Genomic DNA, 19,268 nt, shown 5'->3' on the forward strand with positions numbered 1-19,268 from the left:
TAATTGATTGTTGCTTGGTTGGTTGTGTAAGTTGACTTGTTTTTTTCTGCAGTCTTGTTAGGTTTTAAAGTCAGTCTTTTTTTGTCCTGTGTTGATTTTATTTTTGTCTTGTAATTATTTGTGAATGTCTGTGGTGTGTGTGACAAGTGTGTGTATGAGGTGGTGCTGGAGGGTTTTTCCTTTTATTTATCAGTTTTTAGTGTTTTGTGTTTTGATGGAGGAGGAGAGTGGTAGCATGAGGGCAGGGGAGATGGAGTCTGATGTGGTGGAGGTTTTTGTGCAGCAGCCTTTGGTGGAGTCAGAGTTGGAGGAGGATGATGATGATGGCTCTATGTTTAGGGGCAAGACCAAGAGTAGCCACAATGTGCAGTTTGCCTTTGAGGAAAATGAGGCACTTATAAAAGGATTGATGAGACATTATGACCATTTGTTTGGTCGTTACACCTCAAGAACAAGTGGTTGCAAGAAATCAGAAAGAAAGAAAGTGGTAGAAGATTTTGGAGGAGGTAAATTGCTCATGGATTCTGAAGTGCACTGTGGAGTGAGTAATGTCTTAATACTAACCTTTGTCATGTTAATGTGTTCAGTGTGACATAATATTATGTTTTTGTTTTTTCTCAAATTGTACTTATAGCCAAATCAGCATAGTACTTTATACCCCTTTTACACCAACCGAATAACCTGGGTTATTGCCGGGTCGATCCGGGTCAGGCATCAGTGTGAACAGCTCCCAAAAAAATAACTTGGGACGATTTGCCCGCCAATCCTACTCGGGTTGACAATGGGTTGGTCCTGGGTCATGCGGCAGCATAAACGGGTGCTAGCCAGATTATTTGACCCAGCTAGCTCCAAAAAAGATGCTAATTGGAGCTACTAGGCCACTGACAGATGATGTCATTTGTCAGTACCCTGCAGAGAGAGACAGTACATGCAGCCCTCACTTGCCTGCCTAACCCTCTTCACCACAGCAGCCTGTGCAGGAGCCACAAAAGCAGGCAGAATTTGCCTGCCACAGCCAGAACTGCATCCTGCACCACAGCCTGACCAGCAGCCACAAAAGCAGGGTGATACACAGCCACAGCCAGAACAGCAGCCTGCGCTACAGCCTGACTTCCAGCTTGAGCCTCACACTCAGTCTGACCTGCAGCCTGACCCACAGCCTGAACCTGCAGCAACATGTGTGCTCCCATGAACTGCAATGATCCTGAGATCCGAGAGCTACTGCTCATCAAGGCGGAGGAAGTAATTCAACTCCAGATGACAAGCACAGTGAAAGGTGCGGTTGTGTACCGCAATTTAGCCCAGATGCTGGAGTCTCAAGGGATAAAATGCACGCAGCAGCAAGTGGTAAATAAATTGAAGGCCTTGCATAAGCAGTTCAGTAAAGTGCACAATCAGAATCGCAAAACAAGTGGTGCAGCACGCCAGGAATAGGTGCATTATGAATTGTGCTACAGTGCTTTTGGAAATACAGCGCTTACAAACCCCATAGCACTGTCCTCCTCAATCGCGCCATCCTGCTCCAGCCAGTGAGGGGATAGTCAAGAGATACCAGCTACACAGGTCACCCTGCCGTCCTCGCAATGCAGCCCAACATCACTGCTCCTACTAACCGACGACCCTGGAGAAGGTAGTGGGATGGATTCATCTGCAAATGCTGACAGTATCACTACCACCATAGATGAGGTAGTTGAGGCAAGCTCGGAGACCCCAAAAAGACCCCTCCACTACGTGCTAATAGTAAATATAAAAAAATAAAAACACACACACATAACACACACACTACATTCACTTAAATCCAAATGGTAACTGTTGCATAGGTCTGCTAGCATGCAGGTGGATAGAAGGCCACAAGCACATGTAAGAAAACACCACTGCTATCTTTATATCGCCTCACTGCATATTATAATTAGTTTTTTGTTTTTCCCTTTTGCAGTCTACAATGTGCTGCCCAAAAAGAAGAAACTAAACAGCTCGGAGCAAGCGGCTAGATCGATAAATACTGTGATCGTGGAACATCTCCATGAATTGGATGCCAACATGCAGAGTCAGGAGGATGCTAGAATGGATCAGTTTCTAGAGTCAGAAAGGAAAATGCAGCAGTCAATTATTACACAATTAATGGATATAGAGGACAGACAAATGTCTTTTCTTGAGCGCATGTTTGCATGTGGTTTTGCAAACCAAACACAGCCATTACCACAGGCCCCATTGTACCTAGAACGCACATATGGGCAGTACAATAGGGGGCCCAATTATTACAGCCCTAGCACTAATACAACACAAACAACCCTAGAGTCACCAGAGTATACAGTTGCCCTAAACATGCCTATCTTAAAAAGTTTATCATTGTACCAACCGGCACCTTTACTATTTTATTATTGTTTTTATATAGTGTCAGTAAAATTATAATGTTTATTGTGTGAAGGCATTTTTAATATTTTCATATGTTACAAAGCAAAATTTTATAGTGTGGCCTAGGATCTCTTCTTTGTCTGCCCAAACGTTATTTGACACTTGTTTAATACTATTTTTAGACTGTATTTTGTACTTTTGTATAGTGTCTAGTTTTGTCAGCAGGGATCTGAAAGGCACTTTTCTTTCATACTGGCCAATCTTTTTTATACTGTTTTTATACTTTTGCAATATTCTTAGATTGTGTTAAAACAGTTCAATAATAAAATCAATATATACACATATTTAAAGTAAAAAAAAGCACAGCTTTGGAACTAAATAAACAAAAAACGTGTTTGGAAGATTAATAATTTTGCCTTTTATTTTAAACCAATGAGGGAAGGTTTGTTGCAATGGTGACCCAGATGATCTCAGCGCTGTCCTCATGCTCCCCCACGTAGCCTGCTCCATCACTTGTAATGCCCCCATCTCAGTGTCCTGCACTTTCCACTCCAAAAGGAAATGGTCCTTTTGGATTTTGCAAATGTTATGAAGAATGCAGCAGGCTGCTACTACATGGGGCATGATTTTTAGGTCCACATCATTCCTTTTCATGAGACAGTGCCAACATGCTTTTAAAAGGCTAAAAGTGTTTTCCACAGCCATCTGGGCAGAGCTAAGGGTGTGAGTGTAGATTACTTTTTCCGGGGACAACTGTACGTGTTGGGTATAACCCTTCATTACATATTGACAATGCTTTAAAGGAGATGCTGCATTGCCAATGATGTGGACCAGTATCTCCACCCCATCTACGGTCATCGATTTCTGTTAAAAATAAATATTGTCACTATAGTGCAGAAGTGGCAAACAGTAGGTGTATTCACATGGTGGTCATGTAAGTGAGCAAAATGTCATGTGTAATTTACTATGTGTTTGCAAATAATACTTTGCTGTATCATGCACAATTATTCTGCAGCACTTCACACGTAATATTTTGCTATAAATAAGTTTAGTGGACATAAGGAGAAAAAAAGGACCATATATTCTTACCCCTCTAGGCAAAAGCCATCCACCCCGCTTTTCCTCTGTAGTGTTGTATAAGTCAGAGTTGGCTAGGATTCTGGCGTCATGTGCCTACCAGTATCGGTGGTCCACAACAGCCTGAAGTATAATGGAATGCCACCCTTTCCAATTATAATAATCCGTTTTCATGAGGGGGCGATGATGGGAATATGGGTCCCATCTATGGCACCAGCACACTGCGGATACCTACACCTAATGAAGCCTTGGATGGTTTCACCTAGGCGCTGTCCTTCCAGCAAAGAGATGAAGTGCTGGTATAGGGTATCCACAAAAATATCCACAACACCTGGTAGATGATCTTGCAGACTGTGCCAATCCCAACACCTAATAAACAGGACAGTGTGCAATACTCTCCAGGGGTAGCATACCACCAAAGGGTAATGGCTAATCTCCTGATTGGGATTATGGGCTGTCAGTAGTTGGTGGTCTGCATCATCAGTGCTGGTGTCACTAAATCCAATACATATTAAAAGGTGGCACGCGACATCCAAAAGTAGGCCATCCACTGCTCCATTTGAAAAGCTTCTAAAGTCAGCATGAAAGCTTCTCCGTGGCAGTGGTCTCTGATTGATATTTTTTGATTTCTCATGATGCTCAATCTCATAACGGTGGTGATGTTTGTTGATATCACCGCTCTCCTCCTGCTTAAATATTGGCATCAAGATACGGCCCTCTCAGCCAAGAATTGCACTCTCCTCCTTGAACCCTGCACAAGGTGGCACAGCATAAGAAGCTGCATCAAATTCTCTGTACCTGAAATCAGCAGAAAGCTGCAAACAGTGAGGAAATCAGAAATACACACGTGCTCCATCTGCCATCATTGCTGCAAGCAGTCCCCACCCCTCTCTTTTGTTGCCTTATGTGACCTCATCTTTGTCAGCCCTTAAAAAAGTAAATTTTTAATGACATCTATATGGAAAAGCAGGGATTACCCAAGTTCAGTTTTAATGGAGCAAACCCGGGAACACCCGGGTCGAGTTGCAGTGTAAACGGGGTCTGAAGCAGAGTTTGACCCGGGATTGACCAGTGTTCAAATTCCCGGGTCAGACCCGAGATTTTGGTGTCAAAGGGGTATTAGAAACAATGTCCTGTTTTTTTGTGCATACCTGGAAATGTGAATTAGTCATGTTAGCAAATATATGTGTCCACACAACCATTTTCTTTGTTGACCATGTTGTATTTGGTTTGAAATAAACACAAAACATGAACTTTAGTAGTGAAAAAGAAAACGGCAGGTTTGTTTGTGCCATTACTAAATGCATTACAAATGTGTTCCCATGTGCAAAAGACAAAACATTAGGCCTATACTAAGTACAGTTGCTTTTCTGCTCTGCTAATGGTTAGGGCACTGTACTGTACATTGGATTCCTTTCATTGACTGGTACAAATGTCCTTGCCCATGTTGACAGTCTTTTAGTTTTGTAGTAAATAAAAAACCTTTTTTTCCTTAATGCATTTTTCTATAATATCCCAATATGACATTACTGACAAAAGTATTAGTGGGGAAAAAAAGCATCCTGGCCACCCTTAAGAAAGGATGACGAGCAGCCAGGTGAGTATATTTTCGGGATTGTGCTTTGGTAACTGACAAAACAGATTACTGTCTTGCAATTTAGACATGCTTCATTTCTTTAAAGGCCATCTCCAGCATGCCAATCTGCCAGACAGCCACCACCACTGCCTTCTATCGGGAGTAGGGACAAACATCAATCCCTGCTAAACACCACAGACACCTATATGTGCGCAGCCATTTGGTGAGTATCTGCAAAGGGTTTTATGTCTGAATTGATGTAAAAAGTGGGGAAGTATAGTAGCACAGTGGAGATGTTTAGCTTAAGAAAGAATTGGCACAGTGGCGTATCTATAATGGGTGCAGTGTGGACATTTTTCCAGTGTTCTGCGCATGCGCAGTAGACTCCGGGTACACTCTAGTCCCCAGAGTCTAATACGCATGCACAGAATGCCAGAAAATGTCCGCCACGGCCATTTTTCCGGTGTTCTGCGCATGTGCAGCAGTAGACTCCAGGCACACTGACATAGGGCCTGATTCAGAGCTGGACGCTATTTGCGCTCGCTCGTTCAGAAAAAGGGGCCGGATATTTAAATAGAGCGCTCGCTCTTTGCGGTCTGTTGACGCCTCTATGTCTGAATGAGCGAACGAAAACATGCGCTCGCTATTTTTTTAAAAACGCCCCCTGGCTGCTCGCATCCTACGTCATCTCCGCTATTTATTTGATTAATCGAGTACATCGAAAGGCGTCTGAACTGCTCGCAGTGCTTGTGGTAGGATTTTCCTACCGCGATCATGCTAGCAGTTCAGGCTAAAAGACAACCAAGTGACGTGGTCGATGACGCTGCTTTGTTAATTATGCACACCCTTAAAACGCCCGTTTTGACCGTTGGCACGCCTGCGTTCGGATCTCCACTCCCCGTTTTCAAGCACCTTCCCCTGTTACCACCCACAAACGCCTCATTCTGTTACTCAAATTAGCAGGCATTCGCTATTTTGCGAGCGCTCGATTTCCGACCGCAATGACTGGTTCGCGCATGCGTATTACAACCCATATGCATGCGCAGTTGTGCGAACATCGCTCGGAGCGAACGAGCGGACGCTTACGAGCGGCTCTGAATCAGGCCCATAGTGCAAATGATTTCAATAAATAAATCTTTTTAAATACTCAGCTCAGCTGGCAATCACAGCGCTTATATATACTGTACGTGAACAAAAATGCACTGGGGGACAGCACACAGACATAGTACAAACAATAGAAATAAATATTTTTTTTACTTTTTTAAATTCGCAGCTCAGCTGACACTGCGTGCTGTCACAGTGCTTATATGTACAATACATGAACAAAAACGCACTGAGGGACAGCACACAGATGTACAAACAACAATAGAAGAAAATATTTTTTTTCCAACTTTAATTCACAGCTCATCTCACGCTGTGTGGAGAGACACAGCACTTTTATATGTAGGTGAACAAATGCACTGGAGTACAGCTCATACAGGTTGTATAAACTAAAATAAGAAATGTTTAACTTATTATTATTTTTTTTTACTTTTTCTGTAAATGACAACTGCTGAGTTACACTGCTTATATCGCAGTGGGGTATGGCCTAGGGAGTCACAGTGGAGCACCACTGTTTGACTACTATAATAATTCCTGCACTATAATAATTGATAATCAATGATTTTCTATATGCCTGTACTGTAAATCTAGCTTGGCCAATATTAACAGTTTTTAACACTAATGGGACTGGAGGGGACACAGCACAGTAGCAGCCACTGGAGGTGGAGAGGCTGGACATGGCAGCCACTGGATACAGGTAGTGGATGGACACAGCAGCAGCCTCTGGACACATGGACAAGAGTGGACACAGCACAGCAGCAGCCACTGGAGGTGGAGCGGATGGACACAGTACAGCAGCCACTGAACACAGGAGTGGATGAACACAGCTGCAACCACTGGACTCAGGGACTGGAGTGGACACAGCACAGCAGCAGCCACTGGAGGTGGAGTGGATGGACACAGCACAGCAGCAGCCACTGGAGGTGGAGTGGATGGACACAGCACAGCAGCCACTGAACACATTAGAATAGACTGGAGTCAGTGTGAAATAGCGGCCAAATCACTGCAGGAGGGGCTTATATAGAATCCAAAACCCACGAGAATTTGACACTGGGATGATGACGTTTTGCCTAGATTTGGAATCCGAGCAAAATGGGAACACCTGAACTGCTGATCAAATTCACTCGGATTGAAGAAGTTTGGGTGGGCTCAGGTATTCAGAAAACCAAGCCCGCTCATCTTTAGTTTAGTCAATAGCAATCTTATTTAAAATACTGTATGTTCATGTATGATTCATAAACTGAGAAAACTCACTATAATAGCTATATGTAAAGAAGAGTAGAATAACCTGCACAGACAAATAAATCATATATAGTAATCAAAACCACTCCCCATTCTCATAATTCAGATATAAAATATCATATTTTCTATGAGTTGTCCTCCACGGAATAGGATATATTAACACAAGAAAAAAAGGATAAATACTCTATATCAGGGCATTTTTGTAAAGTTGTATAATTACCTCTACATTCATTAAAGTTCTGTTTCCGGCATCCTGCCAGGCCTGGACCCATTATCGCTTCGTATCTTTGTCTTTCCTAGGTTAATATTTTTTCTGTCCTTGATTTCTACTGGTTAATATTTGTTCTGTCCTTGCTTTGCCCCTGGTTAATATTTGTTCTTTCCTTTCATTCCTCTGGTTAACATTTATTTTTCCCTTGCATCTCTATGTTTCTGATTTCTTGGTAATTTTCTGTTGGTCATTTATATTTCTGATGTGTTTGTTCATATTTTTTTAGTGTTTGTTGTTTAATTGGTATGTACAGTGTAAACTACAGTAGTTTATTTACAAGTACATACCACATTAGATGACATACTGTATATCCAATACAAAAGTCATGCAATGCAATATATCCAATACTAAAAGACATACATGAGCAATGTAAATATAAGCGATAACATTTCTTATTAACCAAACTGAATAAAAAGACCATTAACAATAAAATTGAGATTAAAATAGTTCATCTGCATACAGCTGAGCAGAATGTAATTGTCTAATATCACAGGGAATTTAATTCCAAACAAATGGAGTAATATAAGCAGAGTCTCTCTGTGCTCATTGTACAGCTTTAACAGATTACACAGTTTTGAGACTTAGAAGTGTTGAGAATCCATGTGGGCTCTCAAAATTACTGAGCAATTTTCAATAAAATCTATTTAATCCAAAGTAATCCTGCATCTCACTGTGCTACTAAGACAATAATATGACCCAGTCCCAGTACATACTGAACTAGAGATGTGCGATTCAGTTTTCGTGGAAACCGAACACACTCGAACTGATGGTTTCTGAGTCGAAATAAGCCCTGGCTCAGGTCTTTCTGCCAAGCTTGGATCCCAAAACAAGGCACATCATCATCTTCATCGTGCCAGATTTAGCATGTTTTGGATTGCATTTTAAAGTCCTTCCTTCATGATCGGGTGCCATTTTACACAGAAGACCATAGGGAGACTAGACTGCAGCACTGTGAGGCACTTTAAAACACCATTAGGAGGAGTGCACTATGGAGCACTGTCTTATAAAGGCCTACAGGGCCACTTTGTCATAAAAAAAATTATTAGGAGCACTGTATTAAAGGGGCACTGTATGAACAGTAGGGGCACTGTGGTCTTTGGGCTACAGCACTCTGAGGCACTAAAAACTGTCATTAGGAGTGGACAAGAGTACTTTGTTAAAGCCTACAGGAAAAAATTTTATTTTAAAAAATGCCATTAGGAGCACTGTGTTTAATTTAAAGGTTCGCAGCTGTCATTAAAAAAAATAAAATTAGGAGCAATGTGTTTAAATTAAAGGGTCACTGTATAATAAAGTAAAAATGCCATAGGAGTGCTGTGAGGCACTGTCGGTGTGTTCAGGCTTTTTTAAAAATAGATTAAAAGAAAACTGTTGTGTGTTAAAAAATATAATGTCATTAGCATACCACCATTACTAGGATCACTATGAGGAAGTATTTTATATCTTCAGGCACTGCTAAAAAAAATGTAAATAAAACTTATGTGTTAAAAAAGAAAATGTCAGGGTGCCACCATAACTAGGAGCGCTGTGCAGCACTGTGTTGTGTTTTCAGGCACTGTTAAAAAAATCAAAAATAAAACTGTTGTGTTAAAAATAATAACATAATTATGGTGCCACCATTACTAGGAGTGCACTGAGTTGATATGAAGCAGTTGCTAGAAGAGCAGGAGCAACAACCTAGTAGTAGTGCTGTGGCTCCTGCCAGCAGTCATGATAGTACTTAAACATCTACTAAAGGTGGTCCACAGGAAATAATGTTTAAGAAAGGGCAAATCAAATCTAAATAATATTTCACAATGTTAAGAAAAACACCTCTAATAAGAAAGGAAAAATTTACTGCTGGAAAACAATTGCCAACATTCCATACACAACATGCAGTAGCAAGGAAAGGTTTAGGCCATAGACTTCCTTTGCTACTGATATTTCATGCACTAGAATACCTATAGGCATCTTCTAAAACCTCAAATGCAATACCTTCTCACTCTACGTCTACACGTGTCATCATTTAAACAAGCAAATCAGTTAATCAAAACAAAACTAAGACTGAAGAACAAACTATGTTCACAAGTTTCACAAAACCCTGAGTAGAGTCTAAAGCAGGCCACGCATCTGAAAGATTATCTGTCCAACCAGCCAACTAGTTGATTGGTTGGAATGAAAATCTGGTAAGGAATGAAAGTAACTGATGATCAGCAATTTGCTCCTAAATGCCAGAAAACAGATGAAAATGGTCATCAGACAAGTTTGTTAAATGTTTGAGCTAAACAATTTGTTCAAACAACAGTTTTTGCCCATTTTCCGGCGTTTGGGAGCAAATTGCTGATTGTCATTTGCTTTCATTCCTTACCAGATTTTCATTCCAACCAATCAACTAGTTGGCTGGTTGGATGTAAGTAGGTCTAGTGTGTGGCCAGCTTTAGTGTGTTCATGAGTGGTATGTATGAGTCTGATTTTTCTGACAATGTACTCCTAAAGAAGCCTCCTTCCATGATTTCCACACCCTTTGCAAATGTGGGGATCAGCAGCAGTAAAAGTAAAGATAGTGATTTAGAAATTGAGGATGCTACTGTGGAAGTTCAACAGGATGAGGGGCATATTTACCCTTCTGACACTATTGAGGATGTTGATGTTGCAGATGTTGTTTGTGTAAAAGTAAGTCAGCCACTAGTGGCAGAACTTTTTGACCATTATAAGAAGATGGCCATTGTCATGCCAGGGCATAAGACAAAAAAAACACCTCTATTGTGTGGAATTATTTTACCCAAATCCTAACAATATTTTTCAAGCCAACTGTACCATTTGGGAAACTAAAGTAAGTAGAGGTAGGGACGTTAACCATCTTGGAACTTCAGTTGTAGTGAGTTCATCTAAATTACTTGTGAAAATCTCAAAAATCCTGTAAGATACTACCAAGCAGTCCAGCATCAGCTAGGATCAGCATGGATATATCCCAGCACATGCAATCTCCTCTTCCAACACTTTCATCATCAATCTCATCATTAATGTTCAGAGGTAGTACTCTTGCATTCAATTTGTGAAAGCTAACTAACTGCTCCCCTATCAATGATTCTAAAGAAGAATCCTTGCACACTAGGGCTGCTGCTGCTGGGGGTAAATCTTCATCCCAAGAAGACTAGTTTTAAACAAAAATTGACTGTGAAACAATCCTTTGCAAGAGGAATCAAGTATGAAAGCTGCCATCCAGTTGCACAGCAAATCACTGGTCATAACAGCTATACTAGCATTAGATATGCATTCAATATGTGGTTTTAGCCAGTTAATTGGGGTCCTGTGTCCCTGCTACCAAATTCGATCTTGACTCCAATTACCAGAACAGCAATTCTTCGACTGAACAGGGACATTAAAAAAAAACTTCTTGGCTTAGAAACTGCCATTGTACTCTCTATGCACTTATCCACAGATATGTGGACAAATGGAACTGGTCAAACTAAATATGACATGATTGTGACAGCCGACTGAGTGGGTGTATCGCCTTTGGCAGAAGTATCTAACAGAAAACGACTTCTCAATCACAGTCAGGCTACTCTCTGTATCACAGCTTAACTGATAGGCATACCAGTGTCAACCTGTTAGAAAAACTCAGGGATGTCATAGCACAATGTCTTACCCCACTAGGAATCTCCTGAGGATTTGTAATTTCAGATAATGCAAGTAACATTGTGAAAGCATTACAACTGGGTGAATTTGAACATGTCTGCAGTTTTTCCCACACAATAAACTTGGTCATTCAGATTTTTTTTTTTTTAATGAAAGGGGCTGCAGGAGATGTGGCCTATAAAGTTTCTGAACATTTTTGCTATACAGCAACCAAATGCAGAAGATTGTGGCAGCTGCAAGAACAGGTCAATTTGCCATGTCATCAACTAAATCAAGAGGTAGGGACCAGGTGGAATTCATCCCTTTATATGATTCAGCAAATGGACTAACAGCAACAAGTCATCCAAACCTACACAATAAACAATGACATAGGGAGAGGAAGGGGAATATTCTGGAGAATACTCTCTGTTTTATGCAAGTTACTGAAACCATTTGTAGTAGTAACTCATGAAGTACTGTAAGTACAGACATTTCCAGCTTGAGTCAGGTTATTCCCTTAGTAAAACTTATGGAAAAGCAGTTAGAGAAACTGAAGGAGGAGATGAAACAAAGTGATGCTGCCAAGTATATTGGACTTGTAGATCAAGTTCTTTATTTCCTTTGCCAAGATTAAAGTTTTGTCAAAGTTTTGCAATTGAATAACTACATTTTGGCAACAATGATTGGTCCTAGGTTTAAGTCATATGTAATGTCTTTCTTTCCAACTGACACAGATCTTGACACAGATGCTGACAAAGATGCAAAGAGCTCCTTGTCAGCAAGTTATCAGCTCAAATGGCACATGACGCGATGGCATCTCCTGCTTCCGTTTCTCTTGCAAAAGCTGCTGCCAGGAAATAAAAGACCTTTTCCAAGAGAACCACTGAGGGTGAGAATGGTGAGTCAACTTAGTTCACCAAAATAGATGAAAGGCTTAATTGATTGCCCACAATTATTGACACCTCTACCTTTGATTAAATCTGATACACTAAGCTTTAATAGAATGGTGGAGGAATATTTTAATGACAATGTACAAATTAGCATGTCACTCAGGGCCTAATTCACTACAGGTCACTATTCTGCTTATACTGTGAGGTATAACAGATGTGAGAAAGCAGCAGAGAGTGTCTCTATGCTGGCTAAGCTGTGGCAGGCATTTTCATATATTCACAGCTTCATTGCATGCGATTCCACTCCTGCGATTGCAATTGTGATCCATACTGAATCAGGCCCCAAGTTCTTTTTTCACTTTGCCAGGACTAAAGGGTTTGCAGCATCTTACAATTGGATCAGTAAATTTTGGCAACCATGCTTGATCCTAGGTTTACATCCTATGTAATATCTTTTTTTTTAACTGACACCGATCTTAAGATTTGGAAAGAGCTCCTGGCAAACAAGTTGTCAGATCAAGTGGCACATGACACAACATCTCCTGCTTAACTTTCTCCTGCAAAAGCAACTGCCAGGAAAAAATTACCTTTTTCTAAGAGACTGGTAAAGATGAGGAGTCAACTAGAGTAAAACATTATGACATCTGGTTAAGCTTATTAGATTTGCCCCCGTATATTGACCATGATACATTAATAATCAATAGAATGGCAAAGGATTACTTTAATGATAATGTACAAAGTAACATATAAAAGAGTCCCTTTGAATACTGGGAGTTAAAAAAAAGGCAATTTGGAACCCCATTTTCAAACGAATTTTGGTATACTTAAGCTGCCCACCACCAGTGTGTACTCCAAAAGAACCTTGTGAGAGATTGGCATAGGAGGCTAATACCAAAAATTATGTGGAGAAACTGATATTCATCAAAATGAATTAGAAATTCTAGAGAAAGACCTTTGCTACCATTTGCAACAAAGTACAGAGACTTCTGTATCTGTGGATTTGAGTGGGAATTAGCTAATATTATATGATAAAAGACATGAACTACAGTGATGAGGGTGATGATGAGGATGATAACATTTTGAACTTTCAAGTTAATTAACATTATTAGCCTTAATTCCATTGGTAGCTTGGTTTAACTGAACCACCAAAATATTTTTTTTGGGGCGGGGCAAACAAACCAAGCACTTCAGGCACAAAAGTTGCAGTCCCTGTTGCTGAAGTGTTTGGTTTGTTAACCTGTACTGTTCATGTTCTTTTTAATATACAACATAAGGGTGGGTGGGACATCCCAAGGGCAATTATGGGCTTTGGGTGTGTTTGACAGGCAGCATATATTACTGTACTTTACTGGGGCATTGATGGTCTATATTTTACAAGACCATCTTTTTTTTTTCTCTGATAGTTTATATGAAATAAGTAGACAACTTAAGAAAATCCCTCCAATTCCAATACAACTTACAGCAGGCCTTTCTGCCCTGATCAAAAAAAATAAAACAAATAAAAATGAATAGTGCATTTAACATTGTTGATATTTCCTTTTAATATATACTGTGACATAGGAAAGATCATTTGGTCTGAATGTACAGATTGATGCTAAAAATAATGTACAGCTGTCTATACACTTTCCAAATGGTAGATGCAAAGGGACAAACATGACCAATTGTACAGGACTATCAGGCTTAGGAACTGAATGATCTAAATAATTAATGGTGTAATAATCAATGTGCACAAACTTTGCAAATAACTTCATAGAAAATCACACTAGCAACTATCATTTTCAGGTCACAGATTTTAGATGGAATGGTGCTAATAATCCCTATTTAGTATCCACAAACACTATATTATCCATTATTTCTGCAGAATTTTAGTTACCTTTTACTGTGGATTAGTTTCTATTTTACTGCTACCAGAGGCAGACAACAAAGCATTATAGATTGTATTGCATCTAACAAACTTTTGCAGTGCTAAACACTACATACCATTCAAACAAGTACTCTTCTTGCAACTCTCTAAAATTATCAAATTCTACTGTCCTGAGGCCTGGAATTTGCTGCTTGGATTCAGTGTGTTTGTAAACTCAGATTTGGATACTTGTTTTTAATAGCTTTTTCCATGTACTTTTCTTTATAGTTACAATAATCAAACAATGTGTTACCATCAGTAAACATTACTCCACCTCCAATCACTTGTACTTGCCTCAGGCCTGTCACTTGCGGTTTGGAGTAAGGGCCTGTTTCAGCATGGATCACAAGTCTGCAATTGCATGCACCCGCACATAGTGAAAATATGCAAATGAATGCGATCGCAGCACTATACCAAGACGCCCCCAGCTCATAAAGCAGCCCAATTCCTATTACATGCATCCGCAAGTCAGCGATAACATAGGTAACATCGAGTAACATCAGACCCATACGCAGAGTTGTGGTTGAGCTAGACATGCCTCACAACCTGTGATGCTTCCTGTCACCATGCAGAGCTATGACTGCATATGCCATCACTGGGGCTTAATTATGCATGCCCCTGTAACGGCTTTCAAATGCACAGGCAAGACTGTGTTCCTTTGACCACCCCCCTCTCCACCCACAAACGGCAATTCCTGTCATTCATATATTTGTGCCGATGCATGTCTGCTGCGTTTGCATACCCGATCGCAGTGGCCGGATTGCACACATGCACTGCAATGCATTTGCATGGCAGAACGCAAACAATGACCGGTTGCCTGCATCTGCAGCCATGCAATCCAACCTGAATCAGGCCCTAAGTTTGATGGCAATCTAGTTTTCTACTAGTTTGTACTCCGACAGCAATCACTGCTACTGGCCTGAGGATTTGCTGTTTGCAGAAGTATATTAGTAATAGAGATGTATGGGTTTGGTTTCATTTGGTACTTTTCATCAAATTAACGCAATTTTAGATTAGTTCAGAATTATCTTATTAGCTATATAAAACATGTGACAGCCGGATAGCCAATAATGATGCATTTTTTGAGGTCTTATAACCGAGTAAAACTGAATAAAACCAAACCCGCGCATCTCTAGTTAGTAATACTGTATATTATATATATTCTACTAGGCTTTTACTTTTAGGCTTTTAGTTATTGATTCATTTAAACATTCAATAGGGTTGTATAGTTTATTAAACTGCCATTTTGTTTGCCACTGTAGTGTCACTATGTTTCATAGATGTGATATATTCTTTTAAACTGCCATGTGTTTGTGCTGCTGCTGTGTCACTTAGGGCCTACCGTCTGGGGCCGGCCCCACTGATATCACTAGTCTTGACCATCGCGACCATCATTTTGGCTGCTCGCTATAGCTTATTGGTGGTCCCACAGCTATGCGAGCGGCCAGGAGGCCGCTCCAAAAACTAAGAGGGACGGCCCTGATTCAGAGCGAGCACTCTGTCAGAGCATCCGGCCTTAGTTTAGCCAACCAGCTTGCTAAAGCCTTCAACCCATATTGGTGAAAACAACATTGTGAGCTGTGAGGTGAGAAAAATTGACTGGAAATGACTGGAAATTAATGTGTTTGATATTAATAATACTGTATGAACTGGTCCAAATTACATAAATTAAGCTATTTTTTTTAACTTTTAAAGAAATACAAAACCAAAACATTTGAGGGTGGTTTTACCAAAACCACAATGAAGTTTTAGAGCCAAAACAATATACATGGGGGTCTGTGCACATCTCTTTTAAAAACATATCAAGGAATGACATAAACAAACAAACTAAAACACACTAGCTATACACACTTTCTAGCCAGGGGAAGGGGATGAGTGAATATCCCACTAGTGAAAGAAACTCAGAATATCCCTCGTAGCCTATATACAGTAATCAGGTCTGAAGCGTAAAAAAAAGGAAAAAGCCCCTTCAGGCACCACAGTGGTGGTCTATGAAAGACATGTATCCTATGGTCAACTCTTGCAGGATGTGCATGCAAGCAGCCAGTCAGTCCTAAAATAATGCTTATACATGTCAGTCTTCCATCAGCCTAAAGCCATAATGGAAGCAGTCAGCGACAGCTGAAATTGCCATGCCAATGCAGAAAGAGTGGGCACCAAAATCATGTTGATTCAACTTAGCACTTGAAAACTGCTCCAAAATCAAACCTCTTCAAGGGGGTTGAGCCCCTATACAGGCATCTCCGCCCAAGGGACACAATTGCATGTGCTGTGAAGCCCAGCCTACAGGGCACACCCAGCCATTGGGATTAGCCAGCAGAGAGACCCATTGACCCCTAGCCAATTGGTCCATTTTGGAATGCTGAATGTACATACCAACAAATCTGGACCCACAAAGATGTTTCACAAAAGCAAAACTAACCTCACTTGCAAATTTAGAGGGAGGAACCAATTTAAAAATGTGAAATACCAATGAGTGCACCATATCAAAAGCCAAACTAAAAAGCACAGCCTCAAACCTATCCACAGCAGCCAAAGCCCTATGCTCTATGACCACCCCAGCAGAGGCATATCAATAGTCCAATGCCCATCAGGCAAAACAGGCACAACCCTCACCTAGTACTTGAGAGCTTTATGAATGAGGAATAATTAATGTAATTCAGTTCCCATTAAAGCTGCACATGCCAACACTTTAACCACAGCAGCACAGGACCTGTTACACTCATGCAGCCACCAATGAAAAATCTTACAATGCTCATTCTTACCTCAATTCCATCACAGTCCCTAAAGGATACTCAATACCACCAAGCAGCCTGGTAGGAATGCATTGTGGCCAGGCCAATGCCTTCTCCCTAAGGGATTCTAAGCCAGCTCGAAAAGCTGCCAATCAAGAGATGGGTATTGCTCGCCAAACAATGCTGCAAAGTGGTGCTATTATCATGTAGTGTAGGACCACCAGAGCAGAGATGAGGATGGTTGCTTACCATATGTTTGTAAATATATGTAACTGAGTTCTCTGTATTTTATTATATAGGATGTAAGTCTCTTTTGCTGTGTGCTGGGAAAATTTGTTTTGTTTTTTATTGTCTAGATTAATCTCCTTGTACTGCCATATTGGAGGATCCTCGGTGCCTCCAGGTGAATTTGCTCTCAATTTAAAAATACATAATTTTATGACCCAAAGTGGTGCTATTATCATGTAGTGTAGGACCACCAGAGCAGAGATGCCTTGATGTGGCTGGTGGCTTACCGGTGGCTTATCATATGTTTGCAAGTGTATGTAAATGAGTCCTCTGCATCGTATTATTATGTAGGATGAAAGTGTCTTTTGCTGTCCCATTTCAGTATACTGGTGAAATGTGTTTCATTTTTTCTTGTCTAGATTAACCTCTCCCTTACACACACATGTGATGGGCCAATAAATTGATTGAGCAACTTCCATTCAGTGTATCACAGAATAAAAAAGGTGCTGCCTAAACTTTATTGTGCCCGCCTCCTTCTTAGGGACAACACCCCCAGTGTCAAAACCAGATAAACAATCAGAGATGAAGGGAAAAGACCACTAATTTTACACACTTTTTCTTGTACTGCCGCAGGCTTGTCCCCTGCTGACTACAGATTCATAGGTGACCATCTATCCACCTCACCCACAATAAGCAAATTAAAACCCTTTGCAAAGCCACTAAAGAAAATGGTAATCTCGCTATCACGGTGATGTACCAGCCATTAAGGCATGGTGCCAAGAATATTACAAACAAAAGCCTTAATTAGCCACCAGCCTCAGATTGGGCGTACCCAGGGGTAAGGGTCCCCAGCTGCTTCTTACAATCCTTAGCCACATGTCCTGCACAAGAACAAAGACATGAGAGGTGAAAAGGGCACTGACCACCACCTCTTACATTGCCCATTAATGAAAGCAAAACATTTGTTCCAAGGGTGGATGGCAGATCTGGGGTACTGCACCAGTGGCTACTGAGAAACCCACCTATCAGTATAGATCTCAGGAGCAGTGCTATGTGGCTGAGTGACTTCCAGACAAACTCCATGTCCTTACAGTCAAAGTCAATAATGTGCTGACTATCCTACTTTATGGAATTGGTCATCATACAATCATCACATGAACCCCCTAGACTGTTTGCACATCTCACATATCTCATATATGAGGTAGAGGTATTTAAGGATGTTACGGAGCTTCCCAAGGATGTGTCTCAAAATAACAGGCATCAGAAACATAGAATTCCCCCAACCAATTTCATAGGACAAAAATGTGTCATTCCCCATGCTTTTCATTGATTGTGCCTTAAGGGCAAACATGTCCACAAAATGCCTGTTTAATATTATGGCCATCACTGACTCCAGTAGACCCAGAAAACTGGATGTATTAAAGCAATGACCCACAGCTACTGTACTTGGCCCATTGCAACGTGATCTTTACGCACCCTATAGCTAGGAGGATTATGCCTTGCAGCATGAACTCTGGACCCAGAGGCTCCCACACTATCAGAAGAATCATACAGAGGAACAGAAAATAACAGAGAGAAAGCTCAGAAAGAGGACAGGGCTCACTGTCCTCTAAAAAACAAACAGCCAATGCACCATCTGCTGCAGTGAAGGCAATTGACCCAGACCTATGACTCCGATGGATGACAATGCGCATACAGATTGCCTTGGACAAAAGTATGGAATTTGGACATCTGCAACATAAAACAGATTAAGCATCCTAGAATCGTAGGCTGTAACTTGAGGAGGGGCACCCACAAAACAGAAGGAACCCCAACACATAACCAACACAGGCCAAGCAGTCAGGGGTGAGGGGAGGGACTTGGCAAATTTACAGACCCAGCTGCAAACTGCTGCCAGATAGCCAAATTCATAGCTGCATGTTGCTCAGAAGGAGTACAAAGGGCAGCTAGTTACAAGAGGACAGCAGACCAGATGTGAGCCTTGCAGCCCCACCACTGGGCAGGGCCGGATTATAGGCGGGGCGGATGGGGCGGTTGTCCAGGGGCCCCCACACATTGGGGGCCCCCACACTGCCACAAACATTCTCCGTGGCCGACTCCCGATCACAGCCGGCAGGCCCAGCAGCATAAAGCACTGCTCTGCACTGAGTGACAGCAGCAGAGGATGGAAGCCCCGCCCCCTCACCGACAGAGTGCCGCGATTCGCGGGTGTATTGAAAGGGGGCGGGGCCTATTGCCGTGAAGTATCTGCCCCCATTAGAAGCCTACCTGCTGCTTGTTGCTGTAAATAGAG

At 41.3% G+C, this 19,268-nt stretch overlaps 1 pseudogene; it reads left to right on the plus strand.

Moving 5' to 3' along the window:
- The first annotated feature begins 1,203 nt into the window (after positions 1-1,203).
- LOC148526915 (uncharacterized) overlaps positions 1,204-19,268 on the plus strand; it is an 85,953-nt pseudogene continuing 67,888 nt past the window's right edge.

The sequence above is a fragment of the Taudactylus pleione genome, unplaced genomic scaffold (assembly GCF_031769625.1).
Source record: "Taudactylus pleione unplaced genomic scaffold, aTauple2 ptg000093l, whole genome shotgun sequence".
NCBI classification, from domain to species: Eukaryota; Metazoa; Chordata; class Amphibia; order Anura; family Myobatrachidae; genus Taudactylus; species Taudactylus pleione.